Genomic DNA, 22,614 nt, shown 5'->3' on the forward strand with positions numbered 1-22,614 from the left:
TTAAGTTTAACCACAAGAATGTCTACATGTAGTTCTATTACAAAAATAAGACCACACTGAGATCCCTGCATTCCTCTCATGTCTAAACAAAGGCTTTTAAAGGTTCCACGCTCAAACACACAGAACAATGCAAGCGTACAAACTCAACATTCTCCCTTCAAAGAATAGTACACCTCTAGGCCAGAAGAGAGAAGGCCTCAAAGAAGACAGCTGATCTTGCTTATGAAAGGTTTTGAGCCTGAGTGCTTTTCTATTGATGTTACTCCTACAATGTTATTACCATCTGTATGGCCATAACTGTGAGCCTCAGCCACGCTCAAGGCCTTTCTCAACTCTCTATAGGGCAGGTGAATTAATCCATGCTTAAATTGACATTACAGTCAGGTAAGTTGACTTGTGTCCTTCATATACAGAAGGGGAAAACTGCAAACGTGCGAAGTCCTAAACTCAATGACAACAATTTTGCCAGAGAACAGCCTCACAAACCAGAAGTTAGACTGGGTTAAACCCACACGATGGCATAAGAGAGAGCTCTTCCACTGCAGCAAACAAAAGAGAAAGTGCACAGAATAACACAATATCTCATTTACTCTCCCAACTAATCAGAAAACCACAGCCATTCTCTCAACAGTTTCAGCACTTTTACAAGCCCCAAAGAAGCTGACCCCCTAGCCCTCTCCCACCTCACAAGGCACATCCAAAAACAACTGCAGAAAAGCAGACCTCTTGTCAGGAGGCTTCTCTACACAGTGTTCTGCTTCTCACATCTCTGTAGATCCAGAACAGCCCAACACAATAACTGCCCTGAAGTTGTATTCGTTGGGCCCTGGCACTACGAGGAGACACCTCCTTGCTAGGACGGGAAAGCTGGGAGGGGAAACACGGCAGAGCACGTCTGCTTCACTATGTGCCTGAGACAAGCGTCTTCTCTTCCTATGGTTTAAAAGTGGAGGCAGAATCTAAATAGACTTGCTTAGCCACTGGCTTGAGGAGCACTCAGAAACCCATCTGAAAATGTCATCAAGCTGCAGGAGCCACGTCACGGTATGATTTACGTGACCTTTAGGCTAGCTGTTGGGAAGGCAGCATTTTCTGTGTTTGTTTAAGCTGCCAGTGCTGCATCCACTGAGCAAGCCCTGCTGCTCCTCACTCCCAAGGGCAGCAGGTGCTGGCCCCGAGGCCTGCCAGCTCTCTACCAAGGAGCACTGGCTTCTGCAGCTAATTCAGGACAAAGCTCGCGTGTCCCAACGACGAGACAGGGCAGGGGAAAGGAATGACTTGTCTGCTTGGCTAATTCCTCGGAAATACAATGCTATAAACAACATCTCTCTGGTAATGCTGATGCCCACACAAGCTGTATGAGTCTTTCATCTTTCTTTCTGTGTCTTCTCCTCCTGCTTTTTGCTTACACGGGAATGCCAGAGCACCATTTGGGTGCCTGAATGTAGTTGAGCTTTCTGACTTGTCCAAACAGCTCCTACCTTGCTCCCTCACGTGCGATTTTATTTGGTATTTTATCCATGGTTACACTTAACCTCCCTACATTTGACTGACACTCAGGATCCTTTCTTCCTTTCAGCTACTCTGCTGCCCAGACAATGCTCATGGTTTAATTCTCTCAACCTAAACTTGCTTTTCCAAGACAACGTATTCTATTTCCTTTAGTTGATGTCACAGCAAAGATGAGACAGCCTATATTGCTCCCCGGAGCCAGAAAGAAAAGGAATCCGGAGACTTCAAGTCCCCACCTGCTATAAAATTATGAGGGTTGGAAAAGACCACTAAGAGCATCTAGTCCAACCATCAACACATCACCACCATACCCACTGCCCATGTCCCTCAGTGCCGTTCCCACCTGCTCCCCCAGATCAGTTTCCTAAGTTTCCCAACTGTACCGACTCTTAACTACAACATTTGGTCTCTGGGGCAACCCAATTAGATCCCACATAGGAGGAGAATCCCTGTTTGCAAGCGCTGACAGAGGAAAGGCTCTGTAATGCCACCACTGTCATCCTCTTCCTGTGCCATTCCCAAATTGAAAGAGCACCTATTGACTTTGCTTTCTCTTCTCCTAACCTACAAAGCATGCCAGCAAACATCCAACATGAATACTGGAAGAACTTTCTCCCAGTAGGTGCATGCTTAAATCTGCTTTATGTACATACCAGAAGTGGGTGGACCAGGGAACAGAGAGGTATCAAAGCAGATTCCTCAATCCATTGTAGGCACTTCGTACACTTGAGTCCAGAAGCTTACAACAGCCCGGAAGAGTTGGCCAAGTCATTATACCCACAATAAAAAAAATCAAGGGAACACTCTTAAATTTCATTTTGATGTCCTGTTACGTGCCTAAAAAGTAAATTTTCATCAACAAGATATCTTAAAAAAAAATACCACTTTTACAATTATATGGGCACCATTTTGAATGAGTGTTGTTCCAGTCATATTTAAGTAGCTAACCTTGTTATTTTATTTTTTCCCTATGTTTCTTGATGAATTTTTCACTAGGAAGCAACACGGGTATCATCACTCATCTAGTTCACAAAAATCTCAAATGAAACATTCAGAAGTGGGCTGCTATGACCCAACTGCTCCAACCAAAGTGAGCAACAGCAAACTCCGAAGACCAAATTGATGCTTCTGAAACGTCTTCCCTAAATTCATCAACGGGATACACATTCTTGTGCTGTAAACACAAACTTTCCTAATGAAAACTGGCTGCCCCCACTCATTCTGTTCGTAAAAGGCATACAACCAATTGGGCACAGAAAACTTGTCAGACAGTGTGAGAAGAATAACACTCCCTTATAGCTGTCAGTGTAGTCGCTGTTTTCCGCTTCCAGTAGCAGCACAGAGACTGAAATATCAGTCTACCTCCTATCTCACAACAGAAACACTAGAAACAGGAAGATATGCATGGCATACTTCATAAGCATGTGACAGCCTACAGTGAATTACCACAGAATCAAACTATAATAGCAACTTACATAGTATTAAAAAAGTTAGGAATTAAGACAGTCACAATTTCAGCGAAGCCATTTGCTGAGTTAGAAGATTCACGTATACGTGACCTTTCCTCCGGCCTATAAAATGAGGAAGACTATTTCTAAATCACAATCCTATGCCTGAGAATACACTAAGAGAGATCTGCAGAACCTCAGTTGGCCACTAAATATAGGCAACCTCACACATTTTGCTTTCCTGTTCTCTTAGTGCATTTGTGCTTCCTCACAGAGAGGGCTGCATTCATTTACGACCCACAAAGCTCCGGTTTGTCTAATTACTCTGACCTTATCTGGCTCTTGGCAAAATCAACCTTTTCCTTTTGAAAGTATTTCCTTTGAGAAGTTAACTGAAAGCCTTCTTCCAAGGACACACAGATATGTCGAGCACAGTATTGCTTTGAGAGAATCTATCAAATAAGAGCCTCAGTCTGAAAGCTATCGCCGGTGCCAGGATTTTGCAGACCTCTCCACTCAAACATTGCATTGTGTTAGCACAGCTGTATCCACAAGCAAAAAAAAGTGAGGGGATTATGCAAAAAGGATTCTAACTTCCATCATTCTTGTGACTGCAGAAAGGGTTTTCAGTCATTTCTTCTTTCAGATAGCGCAAGAGCACATTATTTGTGCTCGTATGTAACAAACAGCACATAGAGAGAAAACGACAAGTCAGTATCCATGGAGCATCATTTTTCATGCTGTCATTTTAATTACAGTGGTTTGGAGAAAAAAGCCAGAAATAACAAACATTCCTTGATTAACCTTTTGTTTCTGTCCACGTAATGTCCGTAATGAATGTAAAAAATAAAATAAAATAAATAGATCTTCATCATACAGCGTCATAGAATGGCCTGGGTTGAAAAGGACCACAATGCTCATCTCCTTCCAACCCCCTGCTGTGTGCAGGTCGCCAACCAGCAGCCCAGGCTGCCCAGAGCCACATCCAGCCTGGCCTTGGATGCCTGCAGGGATGGGGCATCCACAGCCTCCTTGGGCAGCCTGTTCCAGTGCCTCACCACCCTCTGGGTGAAAAACTTCCTCCCAGTATCCAACCTAAACCTCCTGTCTCAGTTTTAAAACCATTCCCCCTTGTGCTATCACTATCCACCCTTGTAAACAGCCGTAAAGTAGACATGTAGGCAGAAGAGCTGTGAGTGACCTCTTGCAGTACTTTCTAGGAAGCAATGCTCTGTGAGAAACCAAAGAGGAAGCAGAAGTGCACAACGCTCCCATCACCAGTGAACGATGCTTACAGCTCCATGGCCTGCATCTCACAATGCACTTTGCAAAATTCAAGGTACAATACCTCCAATGAATATCCTCACCTTGGTTGAAGTTGTATACCTTAATGGATTGGCCTCAGGAACTTACAACTCTTCAGTCGAAGAAAGAAAAAGAATACATGAAGTAGTTGGAGGAAAGAAGCAGAATTAAATGATCTGCAAACATTTTAGTCTGTGAAACAAGGTTCATTCACATCACAAGTGCTGACATATCACTTCGCTACATCACACATCTTTATTCTTAAGTTTAAATTCTTGGTATAGGTAGAACAAAGCACTGTATATCCCAACAGCAATAATTGTTCCTCTCAGGCAATTAACAGCACAGGGCAATTGCATTATAAAAAGCAGCTTCCTCAGCAGGGCTGCCTTGCCTTTGGCTCTGTTTTGTTCAAGCTCCATACCAGGACAGGCACTCAGAGAGTTTACATACACAACAAGATTTACAGAAGAGCAGCCAAGTCACAGACTTCACTGTGGCTCTGTTTCACTATGCTATAAGCCAGTAAGTATCAGCAACTGCTTCAGGAATTCCTATTTGGACCGACTCGGATACACAGGGGCTGTCAGCCAGTGCATGCATCAGGGTCTGTTAAATTGTTGTAACCCAAAATGGAAACAGCCACTGCCAAATTTATAAACTGATCTTTCTACATCTGGTTTCAGCTAGTCATCACTCCTGCCCCAACCAAGTTCTTTGCCTGCAGGATTATTTTTTCCCTTTGATTCAAGGTCCTGCTCATTGGCAGCCTTTTAAGATACGACAGGAAAAAGAGGAATGACTTTGAACTTGTTTCAGCACAGCACTCTCAGGAGAGGGGTTATGTCCCACTAGATTTTGGATAGATCCACTGTCTCACAGCTGTCTGCCCACTTATCTATGCTGAAGGCAAATGCACAAAGGAGAGCACCTGAAAACTCCATTGGAAAAGCACTCCTGCTTTGATCTGACAGCTCCCACTGAAACAGACACTGTATCACTCTTTCCAATAGGAGCCACGGTTGGGCAAACACCAAATCCCTCAGCAAAGCCAACCCTTCAGCTCAGCTGAACATGGCACACTGTCAAGAGGATTGTGTTTGTTGGTAGTGCTGTCTCTTTGCTTCCCCTCCAAACAGTTTCCTCACCCTCCTCTCTTCCAGCAGACAACCTCTTCCTGCTTGCTCCCATGGCATACTTTCCACATTACTGAAAAGGAATAAAAACCAAAGTCATTTCCTTTGGCACAACACTTAACAGAGAAGGATACTACCATACCTCTTACAAAAGAACAATTGTATGTTGACACATTTGTGTCTTGTTCTGCTTGTAGACATGGCAGAGAAATACATTTAAAGACCGGCTTAAAAACCTTTCAGAAGGTTTACAGTAATCCCAAATTTCCTGGCCTGTCTTAGAAAACTAGAATTTCTTGCAGTATCTCAGTAATTTCCATGTTATTCCTGCCAGAAAGAGGAAATACTAAAAGCAAGAACATTCAGAAATGTTTTCAAACCTGCAGATGAGGACTGCTCTGAAAGCCTCCTATTTTACGATGTTGGTGGTATGGCAGTAGAAGCTGAACCTTGCCACCAACAACCCACTATATGTTGTTGCTATGTGGCAGATGGCAGCAGAGACACAGCCTGAGAAAATAATGACTGAGAAAATATTGACTTACTACAGCATAAACTGCTTTTTGAATCCCTCCTTCACAAAGCTGCTGCTATCAACAACCACCTCCCTGGTCACATCTTCAAAGACAGCATCTCGTCCATCAACTCAGCTGGAACAAACATGTTCAATAGCTTGCAGGCAGTTGTGTTCAGGTCCCCTTCATCCCCACTCACTGCTAAGAACACTGCATGGTTTGAAAGGTTCATTACTTTCAATTCTACATCCTCTCAGTTCTGCAGAGGGACAACTAATGGCCTCCTTTATGGTCCAGGCAAGGCATCACCATGTGTGGCACAAATACTGTCCTCTTTTGTCCCTGTATCAGGAGTACAGTGCCCTGTGACATGATGCTCCCAAGGCCATAATCTCTGCACCAGGACCCCTAGCGCAATATGCAACCTTACAGGCACAAACAGTTCAGGGGTTTATTTTGCTTTTTACCAGTCTGGTGTTCAGCTTCAGAAATATACAGTTACTAGTTCAGCCTGCCTGGGGTTCCTGCAGCTCACACCCACGGTGTTAACATGTTCTCTACTTCTTCAGGTATTTCAGATTGAGGAGACCACTCCTTTAGCAGAGACCTGCACCTCCACAGCCTTATAACTCATTCAGTAGATCTAAAGATCTACTAAAACTAGATCTAGACTGGATGTTGTGTTGAGGGGCATGGTTTAGTGGGAGCTATTGGTGATAGGTGAATGGTTGGACTGGATGATTTTTTAGGTCTTTTCCAATCTTGGTGATTCTATGATTCTCCGCCTAAAAGTGAGTTGTCTCTGTATTTTCCCACTCAAAGGCAAAAACCACCTGGCATGCCAGATCCAAAGATAACACCATTTTGGATAGATCCACCATGGATCTAACACCATTTACCACCTCTGCTGCTCTGTTAGAGCCTTTAGCGAAGTATAAACGTTTGTTACTACCAGATGTATTTCCTGTGTGACCAGATTAAATGCGCTCAGATATTTTCTAACCTGTATCCCTTCCCACTTGGCTTCTTGATGGGGCAGTACAGTACAGCTGTATTACTTGTGGATTGCTTATCTTTGCACCCCTGCCTAGCCTCTAGTTTAACTGGATTCTGCTTCTGCCTTACTGCTTTAGCTCCAGGTTTCAAACCGCTGGCTCCCACTGCCTGCCTCCTGCTATTGGACTTCAATCCTCTCCCTCCCTCTCATCACAAACTCAAAATCTATCTCATCCATGCTTGGTCTCCTCTGCCCCAGATTTGAACCAGCTTCACTCCTCTGTATTTCTCCTCCTCTGATACTTAATGCACGTTTAACCTATGCTGCAGAGTGGAGTTTCTGATTATCCTTTTCCAAGAACACTAATGGAAGATCTTTTGGTACAAGTTCACAATATTTTCGCAATGCTGTATCATATCTCACTTCCAAACAAATCAACATACAGCACTTCACCCTATTTTCTCTCCCTTCTTCAAAACAACATTGATTCTTTAAAACATACAACAGCCAGCTGTGATTACAATATTCCACCAGTTGTCTTTTGGATCCCCTCCTACCTCCTTCCAACACTTCGGCAAGCAACCCAGAGAAGACCTCCCCAGCCTCCTTCCTCCCCCTCAGAAAGGCTCAGTGCACATTAGAAAAGTGATATCATACACACAGGACACACACAAAGACAGTGACTTAGCACAGACTAACAACAATAACCAGACGAGACACCGGGGACTCAGACCCTTCAGCCCTCTCCCATAATGGTTGCCTAAAAGGAACTCAAACCCCCCTCTCTCTGCACATTGCCCACGTGCTTCTGCTGCACTTCAGGCATCCTCATTAGTGTTAACAACCCCAGCTGTTCATTACTGACTTACCAAACAATGTATTGATTACTCAGAGACAACTTGCACATCTGACAAACCACAGGTCAGAAACCAACACAGACCTATCCAAGTCAACTTACATTTTACACTTCCCATTTTTGTTATGTTCTCCTCTTTTGTTATAAGCTTAGAGAGATAACCAAGGAGTTTAACCCCGGTAACAAAACAACATCGATGGTAACTAACTGTAGGGATTAGTCCAATTTTCAGGCCATTTTTCCTGGACTCCCAAGACAACGGCCACCAAAGGTTACAATTCTCAGTTAATTTCTTCTTGGTGTAAGAGTCTCCTTCCACATCCCTCCAATGAGATAACACACAGCCCAGTGGTGTCACCCATAATTAACAAAGAGCTCTTATGCCTCATGTCTCACCCCACCAAGATCCTAACGTGAGCTGATGAGAGTCCACGCCAGACCACCTCCCAGTCATTCCAGCCTTTTGGTTGAGGAAAAATCTCTAAATATCCCTCTTCAGTCTTTCTTTCCTGTGCTTACATATACACCATTATTTCCACCTCATCACATTTCAGTCCTTACGAAAGAAGAAGATTCTTCACCTGCATTTTTAAGGGCTTGCCAAAAATGGACACCAACGTTCTTAAAACTGCAATTGAAATACACAGGAAAAGCAACCTCACAGCACCATGGAAGGGATAATTACCCAATTTTATTTGCCAGATGGATCAATCCTACATTCTTACCTGAGTCTGACAACAGAAGCACAACTTCTCCATACTGTCAAATGCACAAGTCACACTTCAAACAGTGTGTGCCCCAATGAAAAGTAGCAAAATGCGGTTTCTTTCAGTCATAATGTAATAGTTCTTTATGACTGCACTTGTATCAGTGATCTGCTTCATAGACTTTTTTTTTTGTAATAAAATAATTGTTTTGCAATTGCAAGCAACAGTTTTGTTTTGTTTTTTAATTTGGAAATAGCTTGCAAAGATTTTTCTTTATCTCTGTAGTTAAAAGAAGCAAACCATTGTTTGAGAGCTACCTAATGCCTAAGAAGCTACATACAATCATAGAGAACCATTAAAGTCAGAAAAGACCACTAAGATCATCTAGTCCAACCATCAACCCATCACCACCACACCCAGCAAACCACGCTCCACAGTATTTTAGGAGAATCAGTACAAAAATCTCCCTCAGCGTCCACGAGCATCAGAATGAGGTTGAGTACAGAGTTCACTTAACAGTAAACAAGAAGAATCAACACGAATCCCATCCATCACTGAGCATATCTGTTATTCCGAAGTCTACATAAAAGCTCGTACTGTTCACCTTGAGACTGCTGAATACAAATGCCCAAAGCGTGTTTTGCTGAGCCCCTCAACTCCAGCACAGCATAAAACGCTAAGACGACTGGCTGGAGAACAAGCAGCACTACCTTAATCCGGTGTTGACCTTATATTCATCTTCTGCATGGACCACAGAGCTTGAGTTTGTACGTCAAGAACCACGCCAGCGCATCAAGGAGCTGCACAATTACACATCTCAAGACAAGCACCCACAGGATACTGCTGGCAGTGCTAGGCACAAGGGGCCTTGCACCAACTACATCAGCAAGGTCAGCTACCTCAACACTACAAGAAGTTGCATCAACAGAGTGACAGCCTTCCTTGTTTCAAGGTTGTCACCCTGACCCGACCTCTGGAGGCCACTTCAACATCTTTCCCTCCCTGCAAGACTTTACAAAGGTGTGTTCCTCCCTTTCACCACACCCTTTAACACATAAGAAATAATTACATCAATTACAAAGCACGTTCCAAGTTGCTCCACACCTTTTCTTTGTTTGGAGTAGTTGTTGTTCTCATTAGGTTTGGTGGCTTTTTTTTTTTTGAAGAAAGGAATGATTTTATTTTGAAACAAACAAACGAGACAAGAATAAATAAGCTGAGAAAAAGACTTTAATTTCTTAAGGTTCACGTGTCTTTCTTCTCCAACCTATTCTTACTTCCCATCACTTAGAAAATTATTACATTTATATAACAAAGCATGAAATCAGAAAGTACCCTATCAGCTTAAATGATCAATAAGCAAGTTTTTTAACTTTGCATTTATCAACAAATGACAAACATCTAAGGGTAACATCTCCACATGTAGAAGACTAAACTCCGAACACAAAAAGATCTGCTCTACTTTCGGAGCTACACATCAGCAAGGTCAAAAAACATTTGGAGGTCTATTGTCCATGGGGAAAACATATACAAAAATGTGAGATATTCACATATCAATATCTAACTTCAAAAGAAAGAGCATAAATCGAACACTGTTTTCCCCTCTGAAAAAAAGTAGGCTAAGTTGATCAGCTAGTGCAAATCTGCAGAAATCCTTGGATCTTAAAAGGACCAATTTTCACCATCCCAGCAATACCGAATTGAGCCAGGTCAACCAAAGCAACTGACTTGAGAGGACTCGAGCTATCTGCTCTGGGTTTCTTTTTGGTTGAAGAACAATTGTACGTCACTGCTCCACTGCACCTGCACACCACAGACACTGTCTTCATTGGCACTCTTTACTGACTTTTGCAGAAGGCTGCGGACTGCTGAAACCAGTCCTTCTAGTAGAACCAGCGCATGCACAAACTACGAAGTTGAGAACTAAGGAGACAACGTATTTATCAATGAATTAAAATGTTTTCATGGAAGAAAAAACGTTAGAAGAATAGCGCTGCTGTTTCGATTTTTACCTAGCACAGAGAAAACTACAAGAAAATCTTTTACTTCATTAAACAAAATGCACTGTTCCCTGCACTTTCTGTGCAAACATGGCAGATAGCAAAATATTTTTGCCTATGCCCGAGTTTTCAGTGACCAAACCTAGTTAGGATCTGGCACTGGCAATGAATGGATGTGCTGAAGGTTTGTATCAGTGGTTGTCCTGGCTTTAGGAATAAACCTGGTGATGAACAGGGTTTTCCCCCCCCAGAGACTTCTCACCTTTGATGCTGTTAAGAACCAGTGCTGCTGACCTGTAGTGTGGAGAGAGAAAGTTACTGCCAAGCTTGGAACGCTTCGTTTGCTTTGGTTTGTTTCCAGCTCTGTACAAAGTGAACCACGTCTATGAATCAGTTCACTGTTGTACAAGCATGCCAACACTGCAAACAGGATAAGCCCTCCAGCACAGCGATCTCACAGCTTATGCTCTGAAATAGTCTTAGTCACTTTATTTTCCCCATACAACCGAACTACATCTTACAGGGGGAATTGGGCTAAGGAAGTCATTTGGGAGATTCTTCTTCTTGTCAGACAAGGGAATTTCAGATACTCAGTATTCAGAATCTACTGTTTCTAAATATACTTTTACCAATACAATGCAAGAGAAACCAAACACGACGTTCTATTCTGATAAGCATTTTATTTTTTCCTCTTTTGTCCAACTTCTTCACAGTAGAATAAATTAGATTGAAAACAAAAAGGTTATCACAGATGCCAAGGAAACCCTGGAAACTCAAAGCTGAACTCTATTGAAATACCTGTCTGCTAACTTCACTCCTCTTCCTTTCTTTGCATACACACAGTGAGACTGACAATGTTTGCCTCAACAAGTTTCCTGGCTTGGCTTTCAGTCTGCACAATTTCCAAGTCACGTAACCATAGGTTATCCTTCCTGCCCTCATGTTGCTTCTCGTGATCCTCCTTCAGAGAACAATTGCTTCACCTAACCTCTCCCTGCATGTTTTTCCTCTGATAAGCACCGTGGGCATTTCCTTCATCCCAGTGCTTCTTCCCCTGCCACTTCCAACTTGCAATTCATCAACAGTCCATGATTACTGCTGGTTCCTGGCTCTCTTCCCTTCATCCATCAGTGGCTCTCACTTCGCATTCTGCTTGTCCTGACCAGCCTCAGCATCTCCTACCCCAGCCCCAACACCCAACTCACCCTCTACTGAAGCTGAACTCCCAGGGTTGAATTCTATCACTCTGGCAGCTTTCTTCTCTGCATCCCTAAGTTTTCCACTCGCCAACACAGTTCTCTTCACTTTTCTTTTTTTGCAGTCTTTGCTACTCCTTTCTCCCTAATATCTGCATAAGGTTTCCAGAAAGAAAGATGTATCATACAAGACATCATCAAAATCCTACATTTTCCACAAGTTTGAGCAGCCTGCCCTCTTCTCTCAACAACACACTTGTATTGAAAAGATGGTCCAAGAGGACAACCCCAACAACTCACCTAGCTGCTTCCCTCAAGTCCCTCAAAACACTGGGATATTCACTCCCCTGGATAAAGAGCAAGAAATCAATGCAGCAGCCACCTACTGTCTCTTAAAGCAGAGAGATGTCAAGCCTCTCCCATGCTGCCTTCATCTAGACAAGGAAGATGAAAGGCATGTCTTCTCTCTAGATTTTGGGATAAGCAGCTTTACCTCCTTTATCTTGCCCAGTTTTGATCCCCCATGGCTACAGGGAAGATTATCACCCCCTCAGCTTTGCTTCTCCAGCAACAGCAGCACCCACACTGAGACCTACTCCATTACCTAAGTTGCTCTCTCCCTGCTGGATTTGAGTTCACAGGAACTGCTCGGGGAACTCCTAAAGAGGGAAGTGTGGGTGTTTAATTTTCCACTCTTCGCTTGCTTGAGTAAACATTTTGTTTTCTCTCTTCTCTCCCCTGGGACAAAAAGTTTCGAAATAAGTGCTTTAGAAGAAAATAAGCCTCATTCAGTGAAATGAGGTTAAAGTACGAACAAGAGACTGCTCTAAACTAAAACACCATGGTGATCCCACAAGTTTGGGGTTTGTGTCACATGTATAGCTTGGCAAAGCATTTGTTATCATCACATTCTTGTATTTCTAACCCGGATCAAATGCAATCAAAGCCAAAATGAAGCATGACAAAACATCTTCTAGCTTTAATCCCTACTGACACTCGTACCAGAAGATTCCAGTGACTGCTAGCAACAAACATCCATAACTGCTATGCATAAGAAGCTGAGGTTAGGTATACAGGAATATGTTTACTTGCCTTCCTCTAACAAACACAAATAATTTGAATACGATAGTTAACAGAAATAAATAGTAATTCTCTTTCTGGAGACAGTAAGGAGACTGCTAATAGGTGTCAGCAGTTCTTGAGGTTATGTACCAGTTAGCGTGGCATTATTTTCTTGCTTCTGCACCTGGAGCCAGTTATTTCTGTACAGCTTCTTTGCATCAGTTCTGCACAGTGGAAAAAAACAACAAAAAAGGAATCTTTATCAATAAAGCCTACTACCTGCTCTTAAAACAATCATCAAGTTCATTTCTCCCAGTTTCTCTGTACCTCATCTATCACATTCTCTCCACAGACACAAACCCACACTACTGGGGAGTTGTGCATCTCTACAGTAACTTGGCCTGCTGCAGCCAAGCTATCTAACCCTGAAACTTATTGTTTCTTCCCCATTCTGCATTTCTTCCAAAACCACAGCACCGAAATGCTAATCAAGGAGAAAGTGAACATCCTTCTTTTCCAATCTTTCTTTTACAGCTGCAGCGTGCAAGGTCACTGCTCCCACCAAGTTCTGCAATTTCTCTTATTTGCAAGGTTCTCACTGCAGAAGGAAACTGCACCACATTCAGCACAAAACTAGTTATCATTCTCCCTCTAAAGACAAGAATCAAGCACACTCCACTTCTTTCCCCAAGGCCCACATACAGGGCAACTGGAGTTCCACGGAAAGACCTGGCCAAGGCCAAAACACCCATTTGGTGATGAGCATACACCTCGAGATCAGAAATGCCTAAGCCTGGTGCTGGTTCACTCTCCCCATCCTCTCCATCACCAGCCCAGAGGGGCGGCTGCATTCAGCTGGGCTTCCTGACGCCCCTATCTAGGGGGCAAGCAGGAACAAAGCTCTTTTACTTTCCTTTGCAGCCTGAAGCATAACAGAGCAGCTGTTGCCAGCTGCTGGCCTGAGCGCATTCAGCTCACAGTTCTCTCACTTACTCTTAGCTCAAAGCGTGAGAATCACCTCCCCCCACCCCTTTTTCCTTTCAGCTAGAAGTTATATCCTACAGAATGTCACTGCAGTGGTCCATCTTCTGGGGAATCTACTGTTCAGCAATGCATAGTGCAAAAAGATCCAGATCATAACCCAGCCTTAAGTTTATTACCATACTTGTGGGCAAATCACTTTGCACTCTGATTTTATTTCTTCCTCTGTGCTTTGCCAAATCTACCTGTGCTGTCAGCCTAAGCACTCCACCATTGTTTCTCCATGCAGCACCAGAATCCATGCACTACCAGCACTGCAGAACTTAGCAGCAACAGCTATTTGTTGGAACTCTGCACATTCAGTGAACTTTTGACAACTTTTCCTTGTTAATCTCTTGATCAGAAATGCATTCCAAGCCCACGAACAGCTTCAAACAGCTGCCATGCTTCTTAGCAGCTCGCCACAAGAAAGGCCTCTCTCCCCCCAGCCTCCTTAAACATGAATTCTTGAGGAAATACACCTATCCTTGCACACACACATTTCACACCCACTAACAAATTATGCTGACACCACCACATCGTGCCCAGGTCTGGAGCGGTTCAGTTTGCTGTTTCATGACCAACCAAGGCTAGAACTTGGAGACTACCCATGGAAACTGTAACTTTGCCAGTTTCCAGCAACTCGTGACATTTATCTGTAGCCCTGGGAGGTTCAGCATTTAAAAAACTAAATTAAAATCATCATTTGTGTGCAATAGGAGTTAGCCCAAACATTCACAGCACAGACCCATAGACTCTTAGCATGCCAAAGTGGCACTGACTCCAGCACAGATATTTTAGGGGTAGTTAAGGGTAACCCTTACTCCAAACCCAACAGAGAAAGGTTTAAGGTCTTGCTGGGGTTAATGACTGTTTGAAGAGCAAGGAAGAGTAGCTGGCCCAGTAATGAGTTTAAGGAGCCAAGCAAATAATCATATTGTCTCCAATTAAAAGCTGGCATACTTGGAGAAGAGAAAACTCCGGGGAGACCTCATTGTGGCCTTCCAATACTTGAAGGAAGCTTATAAACAGGAGGGGGAGCAGCTGTTTATGAGGGTGGATAGTGATAGGATAAGGGGGAATGGTTTCAAACTGAGACGGGAGGTTTAGGTTAGACACTGGGAAGAAGTTTTTCACCCAGAGGGTGGTGAGGCACTGGAACAGGCTGCCCAAGGAGGCTGTGGATGCCCCATCCCTGCAGGCATTCAAGGCCAGGCTGGATGTGGCTCTGGGCAGCCTGGGCTGCTGGTTGATGACCTGCACACAGCAGGGGGTTGGAACTGGATGAGCACTGTGCTCCTTTTCAAGGTCGTTCTGTGATTCTATGATACTTCTTACAAAGCTTTCAGCTGATAACCAGTTGTCTACTGCAGCCAGCAGATAACATATGAGTAGAAGCAAAGAATTCCACCAAACAATCAAGAAGTTTCTCTAAAGGCAAGAACAGCTTTTAGCCTAGGATCAGCACCTAGTCAAGTGTATTGCTGATCCCTGCCCATATACCCCTTTTCTCTTCTTAACAGAACTCTCAAGAAAAGTACTGGTAGGAGATGATGTGTGACATACCAGTATCCCAGGAAGCTTCTTTCTGCAATTAAGTACATTATACGTGACTATTAGCTTAAATAATAGCTTTTCAGTAAAAAAACAAAAAACAAACAAAAACAAAACCCACAAGACACAGAGTCATACACACATCTCTTTTAATGGTCTTCAAGTTCAAGCTTAAGAGATTGGTAGTAATCACACTTCCAACACTGATGCAGCACTACAGACTAGCAGACAGAGGAGTGGAAATATAATGCAGTAGATGACCAGAGCAGAACCAACAGAACAGTATCATATACTCTTCTAAAAGATGCAATTCCTGTTCAAAAATCCTTTCCTGAGTTTGCTGAGCACATTGATAATAAAGCACAGGAACCAGCACAGGTGATCTTGGGAATCAAGCTTACTGACTGATAGCTGCAGACCATTCTGTACCTAGAAATAAAATGTCTAAATGGCATGAAGAATTTAAAAGGTCTGCATGGTTTGTTTTCTGGCTGTACTCTCACAGAGTTCTCTCCCCAGACACAACCAAAACCTGTCCTGAACCCAGAAATCGCTTGATGGAGGACTACTTATCTCTTTCCTAAACGACAGCCTCCACAAAAACAGCTGGTGATGCCATCTCAAGACAGAAAACAGCTTGGAAGAGCTCTCAGACCAAATATCCTGGTCCAGCAGAGGGATGTATATAACCCTCATCAAAATACAAACATGGATACTGCTGGAAGTTTTCAAGTTTCGATGCCCCACTTAAGATACTTCTATTAAAATTACATGATTCTAAGTAACAAATAGTCAACACTTCTGCCGCAGTATCAAAGCCCACCATTCTTCTGCTGAATGTTCATCTAACAGTTTAAAGGCCAAAGCTAAAGGTGGAAAAATCCAATTCCTATTAGCAGTACATAGGATTTTGGGAGAACTCCTAGCAAACAAGGCGACCACAAACAGGATTTGAGTCTGCCAAACTCACAGCTGGTTTTTAAGAGCTGTTACATACCCCAGTCTCTACTGGTATCGCTGCAACTCAGAACAAATAAGGCTTTACAGTAGTCAAGGACAGTGTATACAACCTGGAAGACATAGTGGTTTCTTTTTCCTTCATCTGCTTAAATTCTTACTGCAGTGTTAAGGGCGAAATGCAATCTGTTGTTCTATGCTGCATTAAAGCTCATTTAAAGAAGCGCATCAATTAGGAAAAGTATGAATGGAGAAAAACTGATGGACCATTCATAGCTAAAATCGTAGAGTATGCACAGCTGGCTGAATGGAAAGTTAACCGAGCACAAGCTGAGCCAAAGCTCTACCTTCCTTCAATTCATTATTCTTTGCACGCACCAGACTCCAGCAAAATGCTCCAAATGAGATTCTGCTACTGAAATAAAGGATATCTTCCTATTCCGACAGGCTCACGAGGCACAAACAGCCCTGACACAGAGGAAGCACTTGTAACCAGACTGTGCCTGCTCTGCAAGGAAACGTCCTTATAAACAGAACTGTGCAGGAGACATCATGTCCATCCACACTTGGGAACTGCAAAGTTTAACAAAAGGAAAAAAGACAAAAAAAAGAGCTTTCCTGTCACGGCCCACACATGGCCTCATCTACTTCTGTGCTGCAGAAGGTGGAAAGAAGACTGATGATATTTGACGACTACTTTCTTCAGCTCCTCCATTTCCAAATCAATTGGTGCCTCTGCCCAACAACTCAGGGTTAAACATAATATTCTGCTTAAGATCCAGACGTTTCCTTAGGTTTGCATTCTGTACTTCTGTGGTAGGTCCAGAAGCCTGCGATGAACACTGCTGCTGTGACACTGGTCACTGCTACGTGACCAGCACTCAAACGAGTAACCAAGTTTCTCGTTAAGAAACCACCGCTATTTTAACCAGCTGTCTCACGACTCCTGTAAAAACCAAGCACAGATGAGGTGAGGTTTATGCTACAGGGCATAGTCTGAGTCACCTGCAGCAGCCTGAGGCTCCCAGGCAGACAAACAAACAGAGCCCTTAGCAAACAGAGGTCACCGGCCCAGGCTTCCTCCTTCACAGCTATGTGATGCACTCAAACCACGGCTTTCCATCTTGCATCGACTACTCTGAGCACTGTGAAGCAACCTTGCTTAAGAAGTCCCCAGCCAGCCACTGCTAGAATAGCTTATTACAACCGCCATCGAATACTGCCACCTCACAGTTGCCAATGTCTAACTTGTCCTCAGGAATTACCATCTCAGAAAGTTACCCAACAAAGTGTGCCAGGGCCCCACTCGGCACAAAGACATGTCTTTATTCTTGTCAAGATTACATTGCTGTCAACGAGCACTTAAATATCAAGAGTAAACGGAAGACAAAGCAACAGATACACACGCAAAAAAGGCAATGTTAATGTCTGTACTGCAAACCATACATGAAAAGAAAAGTTAGCAAGACCTTGTTAAAACACAATTCCAGGATGAAAATAACCCAAGTCACAAAGAACCACAGAGATAATTATGGTTAAGTACGGGTCTGTATTCAGCAAGTAGAAAGCAGAAGTCAAACTGATCACTTGGGATGCAAAACCAGAGAAGGGAACCACTTAAACGTCCAAAACGTTTCTTGGTGGTGGCTTTTTTTTTTTTTTTTTCCTTTGCAAGTCACTTGTGAGAGCATGTTAGAGCACCATGTTTAGAGCTGGGCATCTGGAAGGTATTCATATTCCAGAGCTAGTGGAATAGGAGCAAGAACAGCTTTCTTTCCAGAGAAGCCTCTCAAAATGTAGTTGTTTCTGCCTCTAAGCTGGTAAGCTTGAGACCAGTGAGGGATGGTAATAAACAGCTCACCTTGTGTCCATGGACAGGGCCCCACTGGGTGCAACAGAGCAGCAGCAATCTGCTGCTACACAATGGTTCCTTGGTATTTAAATATTTACCAGGAGATTCAGTGGTTTCAGACTTTCCAGAGCTCAGGAAGACAACATGTAAACATGCTTACATGCAAAGCAGGGCTTTTATTCCTTAGACACAGGTCAAGGCCGTCTTAGAAAGCCAAGAACGGGAGAAAATGCAGTTCCTTTGGGTTTCCTCCATGGATACCACATGCACCTCCTGAAGCAAGCATTTGGAACATGTGCTTCACAAGGGCTGCTGTGACTAGGTTAAACAGTGCAGCAGTTTAAGAAAAAGACTTGTGCTTCCGCACTGCACTAACCTCTGTCTTTCTAACCAAAGGAGGTGCTGTTAAGGACAAGAAATCCAGTGCAGAAACAGTCATGGGCTCAGTGTGATGCCTGGTAGGTCCTTTATCACCTATCATTTCAGCAGCAACATTAGGGAACAGGAAGGCAGTGGGAAGGCTGTGTTTGTATTGGTCTATCTATCAGAGGGCCTCGAAGTCAAATTAGAACAGGCCATGATATCACGTGGAGAATAAGAGCAGGACCAGACCACATAAGCACTCCAGATTCGTCAGCCAAGAATGTGAAGCAGTAGCAGCCGCCGTTTCACAAACAAACCGTGCTACAGCTCATGGCAGCCGAGACACAGAGAAAATTCCATGTTCCTGCCAATCCTTCCTCCCTGTCCTGCACAAACTGCAAACACTCAGATTCCCAAATAACTATGGCAGGCTGAACCATCACGCGATTTAGGATTGGGTAACTGCAGGTGGTAAAACATCAGATAAAACTAACAAGAAATAGTCCTATTGCAGGTCATAAGCCCATGAATGCTAAGTGGACATAAAAGCCCTTCCAGCTCTTGCTAACTTCTCTGTAAGAAGACTACACTGCTTCAAAAGTAAGAGATAATGGCACTGCATTGCTTCTTGCTGTAGCACTTTGCATGTCAGAAAACACTTTGCTGTGTTCCACACTAAGACATGCTGGAAATAAGAGTCCTATACCCATCTAATTCCTACTCTGTGATCTCTGTATTTCATTGCCTTAATTGACTTAATTTAACAGAGTACCAAGTATTCAGTTGCATTACCATCCTTTATTCCAATATATGCCACCAAATAAACGATGGTTTGAACAAAACACTTTAATTGGCAACATTTGACTCTGCTTAACATTCCTGCTGTGCAACTCTTTGCTAAAGAATGTTAGAGGGTTCTATTTCTGTGAAGCACGTATTTTGAAATATTTCTTACTACAGATTAGAGTTACCATAAATCTCTTATTTTCAAGAGCTGCATGGTATGCCAAGTATTTAGGTCCATGGGCAAATACTGTTTACCCACGGATCCTGCAATGCACACGACCACAGCACCAGTTTTCTGTATGCTATACACCAACACGCCTCAGCCTGCTACAGCAGTCACTACATCTGGAAGGACAGACCTCTGCTGCTCAGCCCCTTTCATCTTCTGATCCAAATCCCCTGAATTGGAGAAAAAAAAAAAAAAAAAGCCACTGTCTTTCATACAGATGTACTTCAGAACAACTACAGCCAAATTCCCACTGTCCTGTTAGCCCCATACCAAAGTCTTCACAGAGCTGATCATAAGCTATGTGCTTCAGAGAACCAAGAAACAGGAAACTCTGCACCAGAGTTTACTGGAGGTGATGGCCACACATCCCAGTGGGACCTCAGTTAGGCTGAGGGACACAAAACTGGTGGGTGTGCAAGGAACACTGCAGCAACCTGCTGATGTCTCACATTGCTGACAGGACACAGTACTGGCAAAGGAACTGGAACTGCTCATAAACCACCTGGACCACATGTGCTCTGGCAAGTAAACACAGATTCAGGTGTTCTCAGCACGTTCAACACAGAAGTCCTTCAAGCCACCAGCAATTTTTCAAGCAGACTTCAATACTGTGGCTTAACGTGACCAATTTCTCAACAGACTGATATTTGTGTTAGCTGTCCTTCCAAAGCCTTCACCAAGAGGAAAACTTATATTACCACACAAATGAATCCTCACAAACTGATCTGTCAGACACCTTAACAGGGGTTGCACGGCACGATCACAAACCCAGGAAGGAATAAAGGAAGCTAACAAAAAAAATCCGACCACTTACAAGTTTACAAAAAAGGAATAAACTGATCTACAAATATCCATTCCAGAAAATACTCCACACATGCTTCAAAAGTAATTCAGTGAGTAGGCACCTAGAAACACATAGGAATCTTGTTTCACATAGCTTTTCCACCATCACTTCAGTATTGTTGCAATTCTTGGTAATTATTACTTACACTATGTTTTAATTAATACAAAGATTATTCTATATAGCAACAGATTCGCTATGAATCCGCTCCAAGAAATTAAATGCATCCTAGGATTAAACACAGTAAAGCACAGGATGGCTCCACATAAATATCCTCAGAACCACAGTGCTTTTCTTGCTTCACTGTACAATTAACACACAGTTTATTTCACACAGTCTTTCCACTCATCTAATTCAACACACGGATCTCAACAATTAAGGAAAATCACAGAAATGTAGGGGTTGGAAGGGACATCTGGAAATCACTGAGTCCAACCTGCTAAAGCCAGTTCCCTACAGCAGGTCATGCAGCTGGGCGTCCAGACAGGTTTTGAGTACCTCCAGAGAAGGAGACTTCACTACCACTCCGTGCAATCCAACTCTAACAAATCTCTTTGCAGATCTAACCATGCCTAAGACGAGGTAAGAGCTCTGTTCCGCCCACTCCGCATGCCAGTACAACAGAAAAATACTCACAGAGCCAAAGCAGATGTAGCCGAACCAAAAGCAGAGCTGCTGCAGGCTCGTGCAGCCCACAGCTCCAAGCCACTGCTCTTCTAAGCGCTGCCTCGTGAGCCATAGAGCCTGCAGCCTGGGCAAACAGGCAGTTCTGCAAAGAAAATTAATCCCAGTGACTTCACAAACCTCCCTGCTGCACTCCAAAAACTGCGTCCTAATAGCAAAGGGACACCTCCGTCATGTTTATCCTGGCAGCTTGAAACGCCAGGTGGAGACCACACCGGATCTAAGGAGGAAGTTCTTTATAACAAGGGCGGTGAGGCAGCGGCACAGGTTGCCCAGAGAGGCGGTGCTGCCCCATCCCTGCACGACGTCAGGCTGGACGCGGCTGCGAGCACAGCTAGAGCTGCGGGTGTCCCTGTGCAGCGCAGGGGTTGGACTGGACGGCCTTTAGGGGTCCCTCGCCGCTCCAGCCGTGCCCGCGGAAGGCGCTCCCGGGGGCGGTGCGGAGCGGGGCCGGGCGGCAGGTGAGCGCCAGACAAAGCGCTCACACCCACAGCGGAGCGGACACCCCGCGCCCCTCCGCGCGCTCCGCACTAACTCGCGGCGTAACACTCCCGAGGAAATCATTAAAGAAATAAAACGACAAGATACAGACGCCGTCCCGGCCCGCCCGCCAGGCCCCGCGGAGCCTCCACGGCGCTGCCGGCGGAGCGCGGCCCCCGCCTCCCTCTGCGGGGCAACAGCCCCCCGCGGGACGCCCTCCGGCCGACAGGCCTCCCCCGCCCGCCGCCCCCTTACCTCACGCGGCCGGCCCGCAGCGAGCGCAACCGGCGGCGGCAGCCCGCGGCCGGCCGGGCTGGGGCACGGGGAGGAGCCGCGCCGCTGTGCCGCCTCTTCCCGAGGCCCGCGGCCGCTCCCCCCGGCACTGCGCCTGCGCGGCGCCGCGCTCTGCCTGCGGGGGTCGGGAGGCGCCTGGCTGGGAGGGTTTGGTGGTGATGGTCCTTGAGTGGCAGCGGGCATCTCGCGGGATGCCCAGTGCCTTTCTAGGCGCTGTACCTCACAGAACCGTTCGAGTCGTTGCGAGTGTTTCGATAACACAACGAGGAGAGCGAGGTTTCAACACCAGTGAGGCAGCCGTTAGTTCTCCATAAACGGAGCAGTGGTTGAAATGCCAGCAGCCGTGTTGTGGAGAGCGGCTGACGCGCCGAGCGTGTCCACAGCCTCACAGCGGTGGGGAGACGCGGTTAAGAGAGGCACGGCAGTTCTGATGCCGCAGGAGGCGGCCGTCCCTCCGCACTGCCACTGGTGAGGCTGCAGCTCAGCGCTGGGCCCTCACTGCAGGAAAGACACCGAGGGCTGCAGCGTGTCCAGAGAAGGGCAGCGGGGCTGTGAGGGGTCTGGAGCACAAGTGTGATGGGGAGCGGCTGAGGAACCGGGGCTGTTCGGTCTGGAGAAGGGGAGGCTCAGGGCAGAGCTCGTGGCTCTTCAATCCCCTGAAAGGAGGCTGTGTGAGGCGGGGTCGGCCTCTGCTGGCAGGGAACGGCCATAGGACGAGAGGGGATGGCCTCACGTTGTGCCAGGGGAGGTTCGGGTTGGCTGCTAGGAACAATTCCTTCTCCAGAAGTGATTCTGCACTGACACAGCTGCCCAGGGAGCG

At 44.9% G+C, this 22,614-nt stretch overlaps 1 protein-coding gene across 3 annotated transcripts in view; it reads right to left on the bottom strand.

The window, feature by feature from the left end:
- The window catches only part of RIN2 (Ras and Rab interactor 2), a 59,490-nt gene extending 37,691 nt beyond the window's left edge, over positions 1 to 21,799 (bottom strand). The window contains exons 1-2 of one of the 3 annotated variants that reach the window (XM_042830291.1): positions 21,756 to 21,794; positions 20,973 to 21,105 (exon numbers count right to left, since the gene is read on the bottom strand). The gene's annotated coding sequence lies outside the window, so the exon portion shown is untranslated. Of the gene's footprint in view, positions 1 to 20,972; positions 21,255 to 21,755 lie in introns of those variants that run through there. The other 2 variants (XM_042830276.1, XM_042830284.1) reach the window with 2 other exon arrangements.
- Positions 21,800 to 22,614: the final 815 nt, after the last annotated feature.

Source organism: Centrocercus urophasianus, unplaced genomic scaffold, assembly GCF_019232065.1.
Source record: "Centrocercus urophasianus isolate 14NV4802_14NV808 unplaced genomic scaffold, USGS_Curo_1.0 seq_10, whole genome shotgun sequence".
Classification (NCBI taxonomy): domain Eukaryota; kingdom Metazoa; phylum Chordata; class Aves; order Galliformes; family Phasianidae; genus Centrocercus; species Centrocercus urophasianus.